Here is an 18412-nt window from a genome sequence, read left to right on the forward strand (position 1 = left end):
ATCCTCAACTACCCCACATCGTAGCATACCTTTCTGAAGCTCTTGGTAGTATTCCTGTACCGACATGTCTCCCTGATCTAAGCGTTGCAATTTTTTCGAAGATCACGTCTATACGAAGGGGGAACAAAGCGAGCTCGCATCTCCTCTTTTAACGCATTCCATGTTTGTGGTGCAGCACATGTGTTAACAAGTTCATTCCACCAAATGATAGCAAAATCTCTAAATTCACTAGTGGCTTGTCTAATCCTATGCTGCTCAGGAACAAGATGGGAATTAAATTTTTGTTCTACCGTCATCTCCCAGTCTAAGTAAGCTTCAGCATCATAAGAACCCATGAACGGTGGAATAGAGAACTTAATCTTAGCAAATGGATCATGATCTGGTTCAGGATTATGATGATGACGTCTACCATTACCTCCCATACCTTGTCCATTATGTGCGAGGCGTTGTCGCAGCGGTGCATAAACATCGTCGTCATCGTCGTCGTCGTCCACAGGAGAGTGAGCTGGGGCTAGAGTTGGTGGTGGGGGATGAGCCTCCAGTACATCCATGCGTGTACCAAGTTTAGCAACTCATCGATCAAGCCGCTCATAGGATGTTGCCGCAGAGTCCTGGTATTTTTTAAAAGCTTCGGTCATCACGCGCATCATCTCCTTCAATTCCAGCTGAGAGACACACTCATCGTCGTTAAGCTTAAGCCCCTTGTCCTTGTCCATTTGATTCTTTGGTCCTGTCATTGTTAGCACAAAACAGAGACAAAAAGGCAACAAACAATGTGAACCCTACAACTATCTGTCATGGTGGTGGTGGTGGTGAAATACAAATTATGAAGCGTCTTACCCCGCTCTTACAACGTTCTTACCAGCACTGCAGGTGGCAAACGGTGACCGGTGTGACTGTCCAACGAGCGTGGGTGTGATTGCAAAGGACTACCTGTTCTACTTGAGAGAAAGCTGGAGTTCTGGGAATGTTGACTAAATATATATATATATATATATATATATATATATATATATATATATATATATATGTGGCACACAAGTCAGTAACAGATAGCAATGCTGAATAAGTGTTCCAAGTACTCGTCCAAGTTGCTAGCCTAGAAAATGTAATAGAATAGTTGGACCAAGGCACAAGAAAGGAGGTACAAGTATATGGGTGCAGCAAGAAAACAGGCTTGGGGCAAAATAATCACAGAGGTGCACAGAACACTGGCGTTTCTGGTTATGTGCTACCCTTCTTTTTTTGCGATTTTTTTTTTCAAATATTTTTTTATATTTTTCTATTTTGCAGCAGCACATAAGAAGATAACACACCAAGTTTTAGATTTTTTTGTGCAATGACGCGTCCTCTGGAATTTCTGTATGTTTGCCCTAAAATCGGAATAAACGTTTGGAAAATGAGAAGTCCTATTTCCAAGCCGAATTTGGGAACTTTAAAAACAGCAAATCCGGCAAAGCCAGAAAGAATCGAATGCAAAATTTAATTCTGTGCGATTTAAAAAATGGTCCGATTCAAGTTCTGAGGCGAAAGTTATGGCCGTTTTAAGTTTGGACTCCGAATCAGGGTTTCTGTCGAGGTGTTTGAAGGGTGGGGGTTCGGTTTTTTTTGGATAGGGTCGGTTTTAGAGATAGGATCTATTTTGTGGATAAGGTCGGTTGTAGAGATATGATCTATTTTGTGGATAGGGTCAGTTTTAGAGATAAGATTTGTTTTGTGGATATGATCGGTTTAGATAAAGGATCTGTTTTGTGGATAAGGTCGGTTTTAGAGATAGGATCTGTCTTGTGGATAGGGTCGGTTTTAGAGATAGGATCTGTTTTGTAGATATTTTCGGTTTTGTAGGATGGAAGCGGATGGACATAATCAAACTGAACCAAAACAAATCTAAACCAGCAACCAAACTCAACCTAGAACACGAACTGAGAACTGCGGACTCTAAAACTGAATTATGCAAAGGCTAAGGCGATGGTTTTAGGTCGCAATAAACTGATCGTAATTATTTTTTTGGCTTTTTGTGGACTATGGGACGAAACAAAACTAATCTAAAGGTAGGATTATACCTCACAGGCAATATGGAACTCTGATACCAATTGATAGTAGACACGGCCCGATCTTCCGTGAGGTACGATAACTTGATTGAGTGGAGATCTCGACGTTGATGATCCAAGGCTCCGAGCGAACGGTTCCTCGCAATCACTACACCACGGCTCTGTTGGTTATCACCCGTGACACACGAATGACCTCGCCATGAAGGCTTATCCCTGCAAGCGCAATCAAGAACACAAGCAAGAACAGGAAAGAAACGAACCAAAATTGTATTGATTACGGGATGGGGTCTCACAAACCGATGACAGCGATACTGTTCGATGACAGAATTGATCTAAGCAAAACCCAAAACCTAATGTGGCGGCGGCTGCTGAATAAATAGAGTATTAGGGCATGCGTGACCACTGGACTTGGCCCTAATGGGCTTCGACGCGATACACGGCCCAACGGCCCAACAGACGGTGTCACAACACCAAAACAAAATTTGAACGCTGAATTGTTTCAATGATTCCCGTTGACTCCGGATGAATTTTAAGGTGGAACCAGTTGGGTTGGTTAGATAATCTCCTTATCTTTCCAACCATATCAAGTCCGTTGCAATCGGAGTCCGGATGCATCCTGGGCGTCCATTTTAGTGTAGACTGGTCCTGGAACCCGAGATGGAGTCACAGCCGAGTCGGACTTGATCTCCTTCCTGTTGTGGCCACCCTTGATGCTCCTCCTCAACACCTTAGCATTTCCCAAGTCCTTGCTGGTCCTCTCCAAGGTACCTAATCATCAAAACATCCATGGCCTCAAGCGTAAGCTCTGAAACACAATTGACTAGGGTAGAACGTACCTGGAGATTTAGCTGTCGTGCACGAGATCGTATTATCGGTCCATTCATTGTATGTATAGAAGTGATGTCCTCATCATTAGTTCCAAAGTCGTTCCAAAGGGGATGCAGAGCTAAAATAGCACATAAGTAAGATGTGAAGAGACTCCAAAGTCGTTCCTAAGGGGATGCAGAGTCTAGGTGTGTATTTGCATGGGTTTTTATCTTCGTCATACATTTGCATATTTTATCACATCATTTTCTCTGCATTCATATGAACATACATTAGACATCTCTTGCTTCATCGCATCATGACATATCACAAAAGACACTAATGGAAAAGAGCAGGATTTTGCCTTCGGCACGAAAATGCTTCATTACAAACGAAAGGGATCCTTTTTGATTCTGGCCGAAGATGCTTCGATGTGAACGAAAAGAAGGGAAAGTGTTTTTTGCCTTCGGCTCAAAATAATCAAGGTGGTTTCATCCACAACAAAGAAAATGACAGCAGACGAAGGTAAGACTACAAAGGTAATGGTATATTACAAGCTAGACCTTCATTGTTTCCATTACATTAATTTATCTACCCAACTGCACTTTTTGTACAAAAGTTACAAGAATTTCTCTAAGACTACACCAAAATCTTTTAGCTTCGTCAAGTAAGGAATAGAGGTCGAATGTGTTTATCCTAAAAAAATTTATCATATAAAGTTATTAGCCTGAAAAATTTATCATATAAAGTGTTTAGCAGTTTGAAACGGGGAAAAATAGAGGTCGAAAGTAAGGACGTTATTTCATACTTCGTCAAGGAGAGCCCAAGCTTCGTTTCCAGCTAGTTCTCGGCCACCCTTCGCCCAGATCTAGGTAATAAATATATTACCTGTGCTTCAAGCTTCGCTTGGAATGTTCTCTAGGTCAGCTGGAGAGATAGTGAAGTTGGGCTTGTTAACATCTCTCAAATGCTTACACCCAGTTTTTGCAAGTATAGTACCTGTCCCTCGGGCGACCACTAGGGCGCAAAAATCTCCATACCCCTCCATCATTTCGTTAAATTCATTGATTTATTTCTCCACAAACTCAAGTGCCTTCGGAATATCATCGACAGAATATTTCTCTTTTCTTGACATTGCTCCGACTGAACTAAAAATCTCGCGCAGATGAAGGGAGCATTGAGTTGCGAAGCTAGAGCAGCTGTGTCCCAAAGCATTTTGAGGGCTTCAGATAATTTAGAACTTTTCTCAGCCTCGACTTTGACTTTATCCTTTAAACCTTTAACCTCATGCTCATAACGGATCCCAGCATTGAATGTGCTTCTTCAAGCTGTTTGTTTTGATCAGAAATTTGAGTAGCTTGATCCTTAATCCGAAGGTGAGCTTCGACCATGTCTGCTCCAGCAATCTTAATCTTTGAATCTTTTTCTTCCAGAAGATTTTCAAGTTCTTTCACTCTTTCTTCCAAGTTACTGACAACAAGCTCATTCTTCCTATCTTCGTTTTTCGGTTGTAGCTTTAAAGCTTTCCTCAATAGTAGGCTTTGTTAAAAAAAGCCAAAGTCACGTTAGCCCGAAACTCTCGAAATTTAAAATTAATAAGTTGAACAGGTAAACATTAAAATTTTATACCTTGAAATTCAAATAGAACAAGCTCCCAGTAATATGTTGTCTCCTATAATTGCTGAGGTCTCATTCGAGCTTCAGGAATCCGATGCTCCTTGATAAAGTATTAACAATTTTTGCTCCGGCACGGTTAGAGATGCACCCTAAAATCTCTTCGTCGACACCACCAAAGAGCACGAATCCAGTCTTGTAGCCGCCAGCAATAGCGAATTCTTTTTAATTCAGAGATATCTTCTTTGGAGAGTTCCTGGCCGCCCAAGCGCAGTAGGTCCAACTGTCTATCCTCCAAAGAAACTCCTTCCAATTCTTTCATTTTTAAGGGTGAAGGCCTATCAGTGGTCACTTCGGCCATTTCCCTCTCAGGAACCACATCAGCTATAATCTGGTCAATCTCCGACATTGTGGTTCCAAGAGGGCCTTTGCTATTTTTAGCTTCAGGGGTTGCTTCATCAACTTCGGAATTAGCAGGGGCAACATTTTTTATGCCGAGACCGGGGGCGGGGTCTTGTGGATAGCCTTCATCATAGCCATCATGTTTTGTTTCTTCTGACCCCTCATTTCCCCCAGTCACCGAATCAGTCTTCTTCTCTCCTTCCGCACCTTTTTCAACCCCCTTTTCCTTTGACTGAAATAAGCTAGTCAGATTTGACCCCAGGGTACTTAGCATAGCAAACGGGAAGGGTTTAGTCATTACCTTCAAAATTTCTGTAACACCGACAGAGGAGGACGAAGAGGTGCCGCAATCTTCTCTCATAGATCTTGCACCTTCTCCTTGGCAGGGGCCAAAATTGAGGACTTTCGTTTTTTGGGAGCCCAAACCTTCGGCTCCGCTGAATTTTTGTTTTGTTTTTTGGAAGCAGTCTTCTGATCTTCTTCAATGGATCGCGTTGCTTGCCTTTTCAAAATACTTACAACTCCCTTTTTCTTCGCTCCCCCAACTCCTTCGTCAAGCCTTTCATAGTCCGAGTACTCGAAGGCAGCTGTCATCAATTGATCCTCTTTTTTGTATAGTTCCCAATGATCTCGTTGCACATTGTTTCTATCATTTCCATCCATTCGACATAGGGGCCGCTGAAGGCGTTCTAGAACTTGAATCGCTACGACAATCGAACGAGCTTAATTTTTTTTCCTTCTTTTTTCTTCGGCATCCCCCACCCACCAGATGTTGGAAAGGTTTTGTTAGCCAGGTATTCTTGCACCAAATCTCGAGTATTAATGTGATATGCCATGACTCTAAATTCCACTTCGGCTAATTGGCAGGGAGAGCCGAGTTGCATGTTGCACAATGGTCGTGTCATGCCAAAGCAAAATCCCAAGGGACCATCACCATAGTCATAAGCCTCCCCCTTTTCTTCTCATCAGCTTTCACATAAAACCATTCACTTATCCCGCCAGTCGGCCACTTGGTGCGATATCCAATCACAGGAGCCTTAATATCCTTTCGGTATGCAAAATTGTAACACCCGAAGTTCTTATGCAGTCCATCAGCCCTAGCCTTAGTCTGGTAATGGAGTTCGTGTACCCGGCAAAATTCTTCAGCGTTGTCACTCCTTCCTTCGCTTCGGAGAGCCCATATATACATACTAAGTCTAACTATATCATTTGGATTTAGCTGATGAAGGTAGATTTCAAACTTATTTAAAACTTCACCGATCATTTCATACAGAGAGAACCGAAGTCCTGCTCTGAAGAAGCTTTTAAAAATAACGACTTCATCATTTCTTAGTTCTGGAACCACTTATTCCCTAGCGAAACGTATCAGTCCGTCATCATTTTTCCAAAATATCCAAATTTCTTTATTAAATCCAAATCTTCCGCATTAACTGTGGATTTCTCAAACTCAATGTGGCTAAGCTTGCTCAGACTCAAAATGTTGTCATCCTCTTCATTACCATTGTCACCTTCAGCAACAATTAGTTCAGCTTCGGCAACATCAACATCTTTTGTCGGAACAACTCTTCTTCTTCTTGTACAACTAACCCAAAACGTTTCATCATTTCTAAAATAGGGACAGTCTCAGTAGCTTTAGCTTCTTCTCCTTCATTTGTTAGTCTAGCAGTAGACTTGACTCTAGCCATTTCAGTTCTGTAAGACGAACCTAGATCCAACTAATTAGACGTTTGTCCGAAGCTTACATAGCAAGTACATGGAAAGCAGAGAGCTTCGGCTTCAGTAAAAATTTTCAACATCACAATGACGCAATAGCAATGAATGTTGTGGTAACTTCTCACCTACTTGTCTGTTTATATAGCCATGCAGGTGAAGAAGGCGAAACGCCGAAAAGCGTGTACCGGTAAGCGCTGTGAATTTTTTATTCGTTTTTTAATAACAAGCTCAGTGAAGGTGTTTTTCGGACCTTCGGCATCCAGAAGCCTTCGTGTTTTTCGCGGATCGAGTTCGTCATGAAAAAACGACCTAGCACCGCGAAGGGGCTACTGTTGGGGGTCTCATTCTCTCCGGAGGTCCTCAAGATGGAGATATTGTTTGAAAGAAACAAGATTGAATGCCAAAGCTACAACAAACATGTGTAAAGAGTCGAAGGATGACAACTTCGGTTTAAAGTGACAAGGAATGTCAATCATAATGTTGAGTTGAAGAGAAAGGACTAGTTAATCGCTGATGTTTTATATTAGGATTATGAGTATATGTTAAGGTCGTAAATGTATTTTTTACTCGGGTTACGTCCCGTGCCTATACATAGGTGAACAGTACTCCCATACTATTCACGCTGGACAGAAATTGCATTCACGTTTTCACCTTTGAGCAAGCCGAAGGTACAATTGTAATATACGTTATGTATCACTTTATTAATATATGAGATGAATTTTTATGTTGTTTAACATTTGATATGAAATAAATAATCAACATAATGTTACATCTATAACTTCATTTCTATATTTGTGAATGATAAAGACTTGTTCTTCATGGTCTTCGTCCAAGATTCATTATGTCTGAAAAAAGATAATGCTTCGAAGGACGAACTTCCTTAACGTTTAACAATTATGTTATCTTGTTTTATGATTCAATAATCAGGAATAAGTAACCAACAACTACTTCAAATTATTATATTTATTTATCGTGGGTGATTTAGTGAGATTATATATCACTGTAGTGAGTTAGTTTTCAGCCCTTGTTAAAAATTTTCATGGCTCCGACCTAGGTGCTACCATAATCACCATCAAGGTTAAAGTTGGAACCGTTACTAGCTAGCTGGATCTATGACAACAACTTACGTGCACGGTACAGCATGGGTGACAGAACGCAGCCACGCACAGTAGGTAGGTTGACGTATCTCGTTAAACGCTTGTACCGCCCGTGCGCATGATGGGCGATGATGAAGACACGCCGGCGAGCGCGTGGTCATTATTATGACCCGACGGTCGCGCGCGCGCGGCCAGCACCGCTCCGGCCGGCCGGTCGTGGCGCTGTCGCACTTGCAAGTTGCACCATCTTCCTTGCGTTGGGAGGGACATGATAAGCCAACAGCCAGCCGACGACCCTCTCCTCGTCCCAAATGCCAAAACAATGATGCGGGCGTGGTCCTCAAACGGCGGGCCAACTCCATGAAATGTGGGTTCCAACAAACACGCACCTAATTCTGTTTCGCGGTTTGCGAATATAAAGCTACATGTGTCTGCGCTGCGGTACTGACCCTCGAAGGTCCCAGTCGTGGGTCTTAGGCTTTCGAAGGTCCTTAAAAACATGATTTGAAAATATTTTCCAAGTGAAGCATCACTACACGACGGTTCACTTACAGCGACCTACGCTTGGTTGCTAAAACGACCTTCAGCGACCTACGGTTGGTCGCTAAAAACTTTTAGCGACCCATAAGGATGGTCGCTGTAAGTGCTGTCGCTAAAGGCTTTAGCGACCGACATCTTTTTAGCGACCGACCGTCTGTTGCTAATATTATATATTTAGCGACCAACCATAGGTTGTTGTACTATAGATTTAGCAACCAACCGTAAGTCGTCAGACTATACATTTAGCAACCAACAGAAAGTCGCTCTTTTTACAGTTGTTATTAATAGTAATATATATTTAATTAAGCACCACAAATCACAGATTTTTATACACAAATCATAAAAACATATACAGTTAATCAGTATACCACAGTCATATATCCATCACATAAACACAAAAGCACCACAATTATATATTCACAAAAGCATCACAATTATAATATCATTCACAACTAGATCATTTACAGATAGCTAGCTAGATCATTCACAAAAGCTCCAGAGATGATCAGTCACAAAAGCACCACAGCGACATCACTCCAGCTTGAAGCAGTTCAAAAGCCCACAACTACATCACTCTAGCTGCTCCAGAGTTGATCAGTCAAAAAAGCACCAAATCTACACTAATGCTTCAAGCAGTTCAAAAGTCTTCAGACAACCACTCCAGCTTCTTGTATCCTCCTGTTTTAAGGTACAAGCTTTCTTTGTCCAGTACACCCTAGAAAAAAGTACATCAAATTAGTATATTGTTGCTACATTTGCAAATAAAAATACAATTTTGATGCCTTATCTACCTCCACTAGGATTCATGATAGCGGCCATTACATGTTTAGTCATATAATTTTATATATCTATATTTATGTCAATGCATATGATATTCAAATCCACATGTTATAAAAAAAGATGAATAGAAAGACAATCCACTACAAGAAACTGGTTAAAAAACGTGGGTGAAAAACCGTCGAACTTAATGTAATAGGCCGTCGAACTTAACGTAAGAACGTGGGTTTACCGACGAATATAGCCCACGGCGATTTTTGGACGAACTTAAAGAATTAAGTTCGACGACCCCCACGTTCTTAACGTTAAGAACGTGGGTACCGTCGAACTTAACTTTAAGAACGTGGGTACCGTCGAACTTAACGTTAAGAACGTGGGTTTTTAAGTTCGACGGGGACCGTCGAATTTTGTCCCGTAAGTTCGACGGCACCCACGTTCTTAACATTAAGAACGTCGGTACAGGTGGCCGTCGAACTTATGTGTCCTGCGTGAGTCGGCGCGGGCTGCCCATTAAGTTCGACGGTACCCACGTTCTTAACCTTAAGAACGTGGGTACCCACGTTCTTAACTCTTTTCCAGAAAAAAATAAAAAATACAGAAATGATAAATTAGACACACATAATAACACATGCAACACAGAATATCACATACAATACAATTTTCAAACACATGGATATATATACATATCACAAATTCATACAAGTCCAAATATACATAAGTTCACAAATTCACACAAGTCCAAATACATAAGTTCACAAATTCACACAAGTCCAAATACATAAGTTCACAAATTCACACAAGTCTAAATACATAAGTTCATATCCATAGTTCTCATTTTTAGTTCACAAGTTCAAACATTAGCTCCATCGCTCTCGATCAGGACATCAGATTGTTGTTCGTAGCTCCACCACTAGAATTGAGACATCTGTCCGCAAAGTCAGCGTGAGGGGGAGGAGTCACTTGATGAGAGCCGGAATCCTACAAAATAAACCAAAATTCTCATAAATATACAACTGGCATTAAATCACATGTACACCAAGATATAGGAAAGCATGATAAACATAGCGTCCTTTTCTAAATAAATATAGGAAAGCATTAAATCACATGTACACCAAAATTCTCATAAACCAAAATGATCGAGAGGTACAAGAAGGCACACGCCGTTGGCTCTTGCTCTGGCCCCCCACTATTTGGTTACTGTTGGGAACAGAAAATTATTCCAACTATTTGCTTTATCTGTTGAAGCAATTCTACCAGCAAGAATCCGCAAAACTGCGCAACCAGATCCAGATGCTGCAAAACACTAACAGGTAGAGTTCTGATGTAAGTAACTATGAGTTCGTGATGGCTAGGTTGTTTATTTGTCAGACTCTGATTGCTGAATTCTTGTTTCAGAGTGAGCTGCTGGCTGCCGAGATCAATTACATGGCCAAAAGGGTAATACATACATGTTACCTACATGCATAAACCTCAGACCTCATTCATTTTAGCTAATCCTATCTAGATTCATTCGTTTGCATCATATCCTATCTGCAGGAGACTGAGCTTCAGAATGACCACATGAACCTCAGGACCAAGGTATGATTGCTAAAATGACCACATAAACCAAAATGAGCAGCCCTCGGATGCATTCAAAGTGTAGAGCCAAGCTAATGTATGGCTGACATCAACCTGCAGGACCCAAGAACATGCCCTACAGGCCACCGACCAGAAGATCAACCTGCAGGACACCAAGAACATGCCCTACAGGCCGCTCAAGTGCCAGTCCTGCTGCCCAGGATTCTTCTGCCCAGGACCACTAAATTCTTGGCAATTTTAAATCGCCTAATCTATCGCACAGCGGCATCCAAGAACAATAAAGAACAGGGAATGAGCTACTGGGCTTCAGATCTGATGATCCATTAGTATGGAACAGTCCGAGGTAAGGATTCTGCGTCATTAGAAATGTAACTCAGCAGATTGTGAATGCAAGAAGCAGACTCAAAGTCCCAGATCATCTGTTTAGATGCGCCTCAGCCATGCAAAAACTTAGATGAGTTGGGCAGATTGTTTAGATGCGCCTCATCCATTAGTACGGAATAATCTGTAGTGACAGTTTAGATGGCTGCTAATTTTTAAGAGCTTAGATCATCTGTTTGGCCATTTCAAATAGCTTAGATGGCTGCTAATATATAATTATATGTACCACTCATATCAATAGTGACAGTTTGGTCGAGTGGTCTAAGACGCCAGATTTAGGTTCATAGATGGATAGATGGAGTACATGGCCACTAACTACAAACTGAGCCCACAAAGCCTAGCCATGTACCATTTCATTTGCTAGAAATTAAATAGGTTCATAGTCACTAACTGTTTTTAGTGTGCATCACTTGCTGTTTTCACTTTTTTGTTGAATCTGTAGTTTGATTTCAGATAGTTTGATTTTCTAGTTTGATAGTCACTTTTTTGCTGAATCTGTAGTTTGATTTCAGATAGGTTCATAGTCACTATCTCAATTAAATAGGTTCATAGACACTGAATCTGTAGTTTGATTTCAGAAGAGCTCAGGTAGGTGAGAATTGAGAACTAGCCCAGGTAGGTGAAAATGGTGCACTGTGGCCCCCCTTTGATAGTGACTAAAGCTAGACGATAAAACCAATCTAGACTTAGTTTATTTAATTAGACAGTATGGAGCTCGTGGTGTCCTCTCCTTTCCATTAGGATTTAATTTGACCTCAAGGCTAGGGCGATCGCAAAGATTAGCTAAATCTTTCCTGGCATTGATGTTGTCTTTTGTTTTACCCTTAATGTTTAGACACATGCTTATGATGCTTTCAGCAACATTGCGCTCTTGGTGCATCAAATCTATGTTGTGTGGTAAAATCAATACCTTCGCATACGGAAGTTCCCAGAGAAAAGAAATATGAGTCCAGTTGTGATCTTGACCATAGCCTTCAAACTCATGACCTTCTGCAGCCCTTTGAAGGGCACGATGTTGTATCATGATATCTTCACCCATTAAACGTTTTGGTGGACCGTCTTTAACTTTTATGCCTCTTCTAAATGACTTCGTATCATTTCGAAACAGATGATTGGATGGAAGAAACCGTCGATGACAATCAAAGAATGAGACCTTTTTACCATGCTCCAATCGATATGCTTGTGTGTCCCCCATGCATATGGGACAACACAGTCGACCGTGAACACACCAGCCAGACCAAATACCATATGCAGGCAAATCATGAATTGACCACAAATATGCCGCACGTAAGGTAAATTCACGTTTTAGATGACCATCATAAGCCTTTACCCCTACCCATAGCTCTTTGAACTCTTCAATCAACGGTTGCATGAATACATTGATCTTCTTTCCAGGATGTTTAGGCCCTGGAATAATAAGGGCAAGAAATATGAACCCTTCTTTCATGCATTTGTTGGGAGGGGGGTTGTAGGGCATGATGAAAACCGGCCAACAATAGTATGAAGTTGAACTGTTGTCATAAGGAGTGAAACCATCAGTGGACAAGCCTAGACGAACACTCCTAGCGTCTCTTCCAAATTCTGGGTCAAAACGATCCAGAGCCTTCCAAGCATCGCCATCTGATGGATGCATCATAATGTCTAGGTCTTGGATCTCACGTTCTCCTTCCTTATGCACAACATTAGCTTCGCAGTTTCTGGGGTTAAAAACAGACGTTTAAGCCTTGGAGTGATGGGCATATATCGAAGTTGTTTAACTGCCACTTTTGTAGCAAAAGTAGCTCCATCCTCTTTTAGTACCTCCGCATATCTTGATTTACCGCATTTCTGACAATGGGTGCTCGCTTCATATTCCTTCCAGAACAACATGCAATTATCTTCGCACACATCAATCTTCTTATACTTCATCCCAAGACCGGACACAATCTTTTTAGACTGGTATAAGTCTTTTGGCATCTTATGGTTCGATGGGATGAGATCAATAATCAGATTGATTATATCGTTATAGCAATTATTCGAGAAGTTATACTTTGCCTTCATTGCCATAAGACGTGTAACCACCTGCAACACAGTCACAGTGGTGTCGTCATGCACTTTTTCCTCTGACGCGTGAAGAAGCTTGTAAAACTCCTGCACTTCATTTGGTGTATCCTGTTCTGAGGCCAATGTTGGATACTCTCTACTAATATCAGCCACCAAGTCATCCATCCGATCCTCCTCATCATCATCAATTATTTCTGACTCTGTGATATTCTGCTCTACTTCTCCATGTGAGCGCCACACAAGATAGTTAGGCATAAACCCATTCTTGCAAAGGTGATGCTCCAGTTCTTCGATCTTTCTCACATACTTAAAATTCCGACACTTGGTACACGGACACTTCACCACACGAGGTCCACCGGAAAATGCGAGATCCACGAATTGTTTTGCAACCCTAACCCATTCCTTTGAGTGACCTAGAGTCACGCTATTGAATCCATCATACATCGCCCTTCTTCTATTGTCATCCATTTCCAAAACTAAATAACCCAATGTATAAAAATGTGTAAATAAACATAATTAAGCATATAAACGTAAATAAAAATTGTGTAAATAAACATCATTAAGCATACAAACATAAATAAAAAATGTGTAAACAAACATCATTAAGCCCTTCTTCTATTAGGAAGGATCACTAGACATAAAAAACATTTAACCAAACATTGAACCTAACATTGGTTAATTTACAATGAACAAGAAATTATGCATCAATTGTAACAACTAACCAAAAATCATGCATCAAATTTTAACTAACAAACTAATTCTAATAATATGCATCAAAGAAAGAAGAAAAATACCTTCACGGAGACCGTCAAGGTGGTGATGGTCGAGGAGACGCGAGCCGGCTGCAGTTAGAGTGGAGAGAGACCGGAGACTAGAGTCAAATGGGCCTACAATTAGATGGAAACACGGCTTTAGGTTTCATAAAAAATGCAACAGTCAATGCAAGGAGGTGGGGTGTTGCTTGCTGCTTGTGTACAGTGCTACTGCTATCTATACCATCGTCGACAAGGAGCAAGCAAGTAATAGCAACACATGTGTATTCATCAACCCTAAGAGCCAGGCAAGTTTTTCAAGTTTAGAAAATACTAAAGGCCCCAGCCCATCATGCAACTCCCAGCAGCGGCTCCTATAAAAACAGCAGCTACCACTCGGACTCAAGACTCGGACAGCAGCTAGTAGGAACACAGAGATCATCGGCCGGGGCAGCACGTTCACGTTGACCGCCAGAGCTCAAACGCAACAGCCGTCAGCCATAAATCATCAGGAGGTGCTGACGGAAATAAAAATATCGATCCATCCATCCCATCGGTCGGCCAATCATGATTCTGGGCTTGGGAATTCAAGTTACTGAGGCAATTCAAGTTGTGAACTTATTTATTGCTTCTGTTACTAGATATTTTGATGTATGGCCAATTCATTTTTTTATCTCCATAACTGCTTGTGTAATTCCTCATGAAGAAATGAATACTATGAATCATAATAGAGAACATAACTTTCTTTGCACAGGCTAATGCTGCTTCCATCTCTTAGCTGCTAGATTCAACTTTACATTAAATTAGATGAAGATTTGAAGGAAGCTACACCTGATGAAAAGGTGAAGGCAGAGCTCTGGCGACGGCGGTGACCTTTGGCTGCTGGGCAGCGAGCCGAGGAGCTCTGGCAGCGGCAGTGAGTCGAGGACCTCTGGCGACGGCGGCGTGATTTTCTGGCGGCGGTGGGTGGGAAACGATGGAGGACGATAGAGGCGAGCCGAGCTTGGGTGGCCTTGCGACGAAGGACGACTGGCGACCGCGGAGGACGATGGCGGAGGACGAGCTCGGGCAGCCTTGCGGCGACGATGTGCTGGCGGCGGCGCGGTCAGCTTTGGATGTGGGGCGGGGGGCGCGGTGAGCTTTGCCTGTGGGGCATCGACCGAGGAAGGGCGGCGGCGCGGTCAGCTTTGGATTTGGCGTGCTGGCGGCGGCGGCGCGCGACGCGGTGGGCGGAAAAGGGCGCGTTGGTGAGAGAGAGCTGGTGAGAGACAGGCACGCGGCGCGGGTTAGGGATTTAGATGTTTTCAGTTAAGTTCGACGGGGTTCCGTTGGCCCACGAACTTAAATTAAGAACGTGGGTACCCACGTTCCTAATGAGTTAAGTTCGACGGTTTTGGTTGGGACCCACGAACTTAGTTTAAGAACGTGGGTACCCACGTTTTTAACTGCACCCATGAACTTAACTCATATAAGAACGTCGGTACCCACGTTCTTAGTTTTACCCACGAACTTTTATCAGTTTCTTGTAGTGATCATACCGTCACACAAGAGTCTGTGCAGGTTCTTTCACCTTTATCCTTCTATTCAAATAAGAGGTTGTGCTAGCACTAGATCAAATGTAGATTCAGATGATGCAGTGTATGAATGGATTAAATTAGATAAGTGCACATAAATGAGATAGTAATCTACAAAGATATCATGGTGGTTCCAATTAGTATTAGTCAACTTTTTTCGAAACAGAAACTGGTAGTTTGCTAGCTGTTTTGGAAACTGCTTTGTCAATCCTTGCTGCTTGCTGATGGCGTGGTGTAGTGCCAGTTCTGAAGCCCCGTCTCACAAGCGCTAGGACTGTAAATTTGAACTCACCACTGCGCACAGGTGATACCAGGAAGATTAGGAAGGGAAAAATAACAAAAGGGTAAAAAGAAGAAAAAAGTCATCGCTTAGGACAAAGATGGCTTCGAGTATTTGATGAATCGCTTATTCCTGCATTTGAACTCCGCCACGTTTGGATTGCACGCTCAAATGGTTTATTGGGCCAGCTAGAGAAGAAGACTGCACGAACACACGACTGCTCTAAAGATGATAAAAGAAATTATTGACAACAGATTTAATTATCCAAAGTCCACACCCCGTCACAATTTTTTATCAGATTTTAGCACTATCAGTACACTGGCCATTTTCTATTTTTTATCACATTTAATTATGCCATCGACCATTTTCTATTTTTAGATTTAATGTTCAGTTATTTTTATCGAACGTTTGGTTCCAATTAGTATTAGACAATTTTTTCAGAAACAGAAACTGGTAGTTTGCTAGCAGTTTTGGAAACTGCTTTGTCAATCCTTGCTGCTTGCTGATGGCGTGGTGTAGTGCCAGTTCTGAATGCAGTGGTCTATGGCATGGTTTAGTGCCTATAACAATGGTTGTGAGGATAAAGACTTTTAGAGAACAATGATCTTAGCATCCATGTGCAGTTGTTCAGTCTAGTATTTGATCTTGTGTAGTTCAGTCAGAAAGCTAATTTGATGCATCCATGCCATAAGGTGCCAGTGCATAAAAATATTGAAAATAGTAGCACAGAGAAACTAATGGGGTTACTCTTGCTGACCTTTAATTAGAACAAAATTTATTGGTGTTCTTAGAGAATTTAGTGCAAGCCACTGAAAAAATAAAGTTTATCGTATTATGTCAACATGCGCTGGCAGAATAGTTGGGTATGAGATTTGGCATTCAAAATTGACAGACAAAGACCAACCAAGACACTAGAGAATGAATCCAAGAATACTACTCCAAATACTACTCCTTGGCTAATAAATATAATATTTTATTTTGAGGACATCTAAAAATCAGCCACATGACTAGTAGCAACCATAACAAATGCAAGAATATCTACTAGGCACATCTATTATGCTTTATATCTATTTTTCTGTGGTCTGATCTCAGTTTGGAAAAAATACTTTCAGTTGAATGATTGGACAAAAAATATAGCAAAGTAGCCACTAGGCTGAATAAAATATTCAATAAATGAGATAAGAGTTATGTCCTAGCACATTAATTCTTGTGTGTTTAGTCCTCAAATATTCACGGTAAAGAAAAGTGACATATAAAACTCACCTTAAATCTTCATAGGAGTGCAGAGGAGGAGACATGCTGCCTTTGGAGCACAGATTCGAGGCATTTTGGGAAGCAGCAACAATAGGCCTGCACACAAGTACACAACACACTTGACCTTAAATCAACACTTGAGGAGATGGATCCGTAGCAGGACCCCCGTTGTATTGATTGATGTCATTAGAGCAGCCACTGCCGTGGGTGTAGATCTATCTCTGAGGTAGGAGAGGAGCCGTCGGCCTACCACCATGGGAGAGCGCTAAGACAGGAGCTGAGGACGACTGCGAGGAAGGCTGGGTAGCATGGCGTCCTGTAGGGAGGACTGGGCGACCGGCGATGACAGCGCGGGGAGGACTGGGAGGGGACTAGCGGCGGAGGGCTGGGCACACGGTGGAGTGAGAGGAGATCTGGGCGGCACGGGTGAGCGGCGCGGTCGAGGGATTGAAGAGATTTGGATTTGACTAGGTCAACTTGACATGTTTTGTGGGCCGGGCCAGTGCACAGTGCACCACATGGAAAATTTTAGACGCGAGCAAGCCAGTCCAATACGCGCAAAGAGCTTAAGTTTTGGGACATTCTACAACGACGGATGGTCTGGCTGCTAAGATAGTAATGCCGACGGACAGCTCAACGTGAAACATAAATAAAAGTACCGATGGACAGTTTAACAGTATATTTAGAAATACCGACCGATGTTGTGTAGCTATGTTTTCGCGACTGATTCACTGTCAATTTACTACTTATCCGACGCTATTTTGGTGTTGTGGTATAGTGACGGCGACCGCGTCCGAGGGGCGGGGTGGCATCGTCGACGAGCGGCGGGATGGGGCCACGATGGGGCAGAAGTGATGGCAGCTGCGCTTGTGGTTTGGGGCGTGGAATAGGGTTTCGTTTGTTTAGTAGGCCTTTAGATGGGCTTTGGTGATTAAATAAGAAACACAAAAATCACATACCCCTATAGCAACCCACCATCAGTCACACACTTACCTCTATAGCGACCGACCATAAGTCGTTAAATTTCTAGACTTTTATCGACCCACAGACCGTCGCTATAAGCGCATTTAGCGACCAACCGTCGGTCCATAAATTTTAGCGACCAACCGTCAGTCCCTAATAAGGGTCACTAAAGATCAACCGTCGTTTAGTGCATGTGAGCAGGTGTCTTCAGAATCGGATTATGAGTATACAAGAGCACAGTCAGGACGAAGCCTGAACGAGACGAAAGATGATTATGACGGAGGTCTAGATGATCACGAAGCTGTGCGCAGGAAAGCTTCGGCATGATAGCAGAAAAGGGGAACCGACTTAAAGATGAAAAGGCAAATTAGACCTCGAAGAATTACTATAGAGTAATTAGCAAATGTAAAGGGCATGGATGTAATTGTACATGGGCTGTGTCCCTTGCCTATAAATAGATGAACAGTACTCTCGTACTGTCCACGCTGACTTGGCATTCGCTTTTTGCATCACGCATGTACCTTTACTTTCCTTCAAACCGAAGGTACATTTATAATTTATTATTCTGGATATGGTAATGCAAATAAAA

Source organism: Zea mays, chromosome 5 (assembly GCF_902167145.1).
Source record: "Zea mays cultivar B73 chromosome 5, Zm-B73-REFERENCE-NAM-5.0, whole genome shotgun sequence".
Classification (NCBI taxonomy): domain Eukaryota; kingdom Viridiplantae; phylum Streptophyta; class Magnoliopsida; order Poales; family Poaceae; genus Zea; species Zea mays.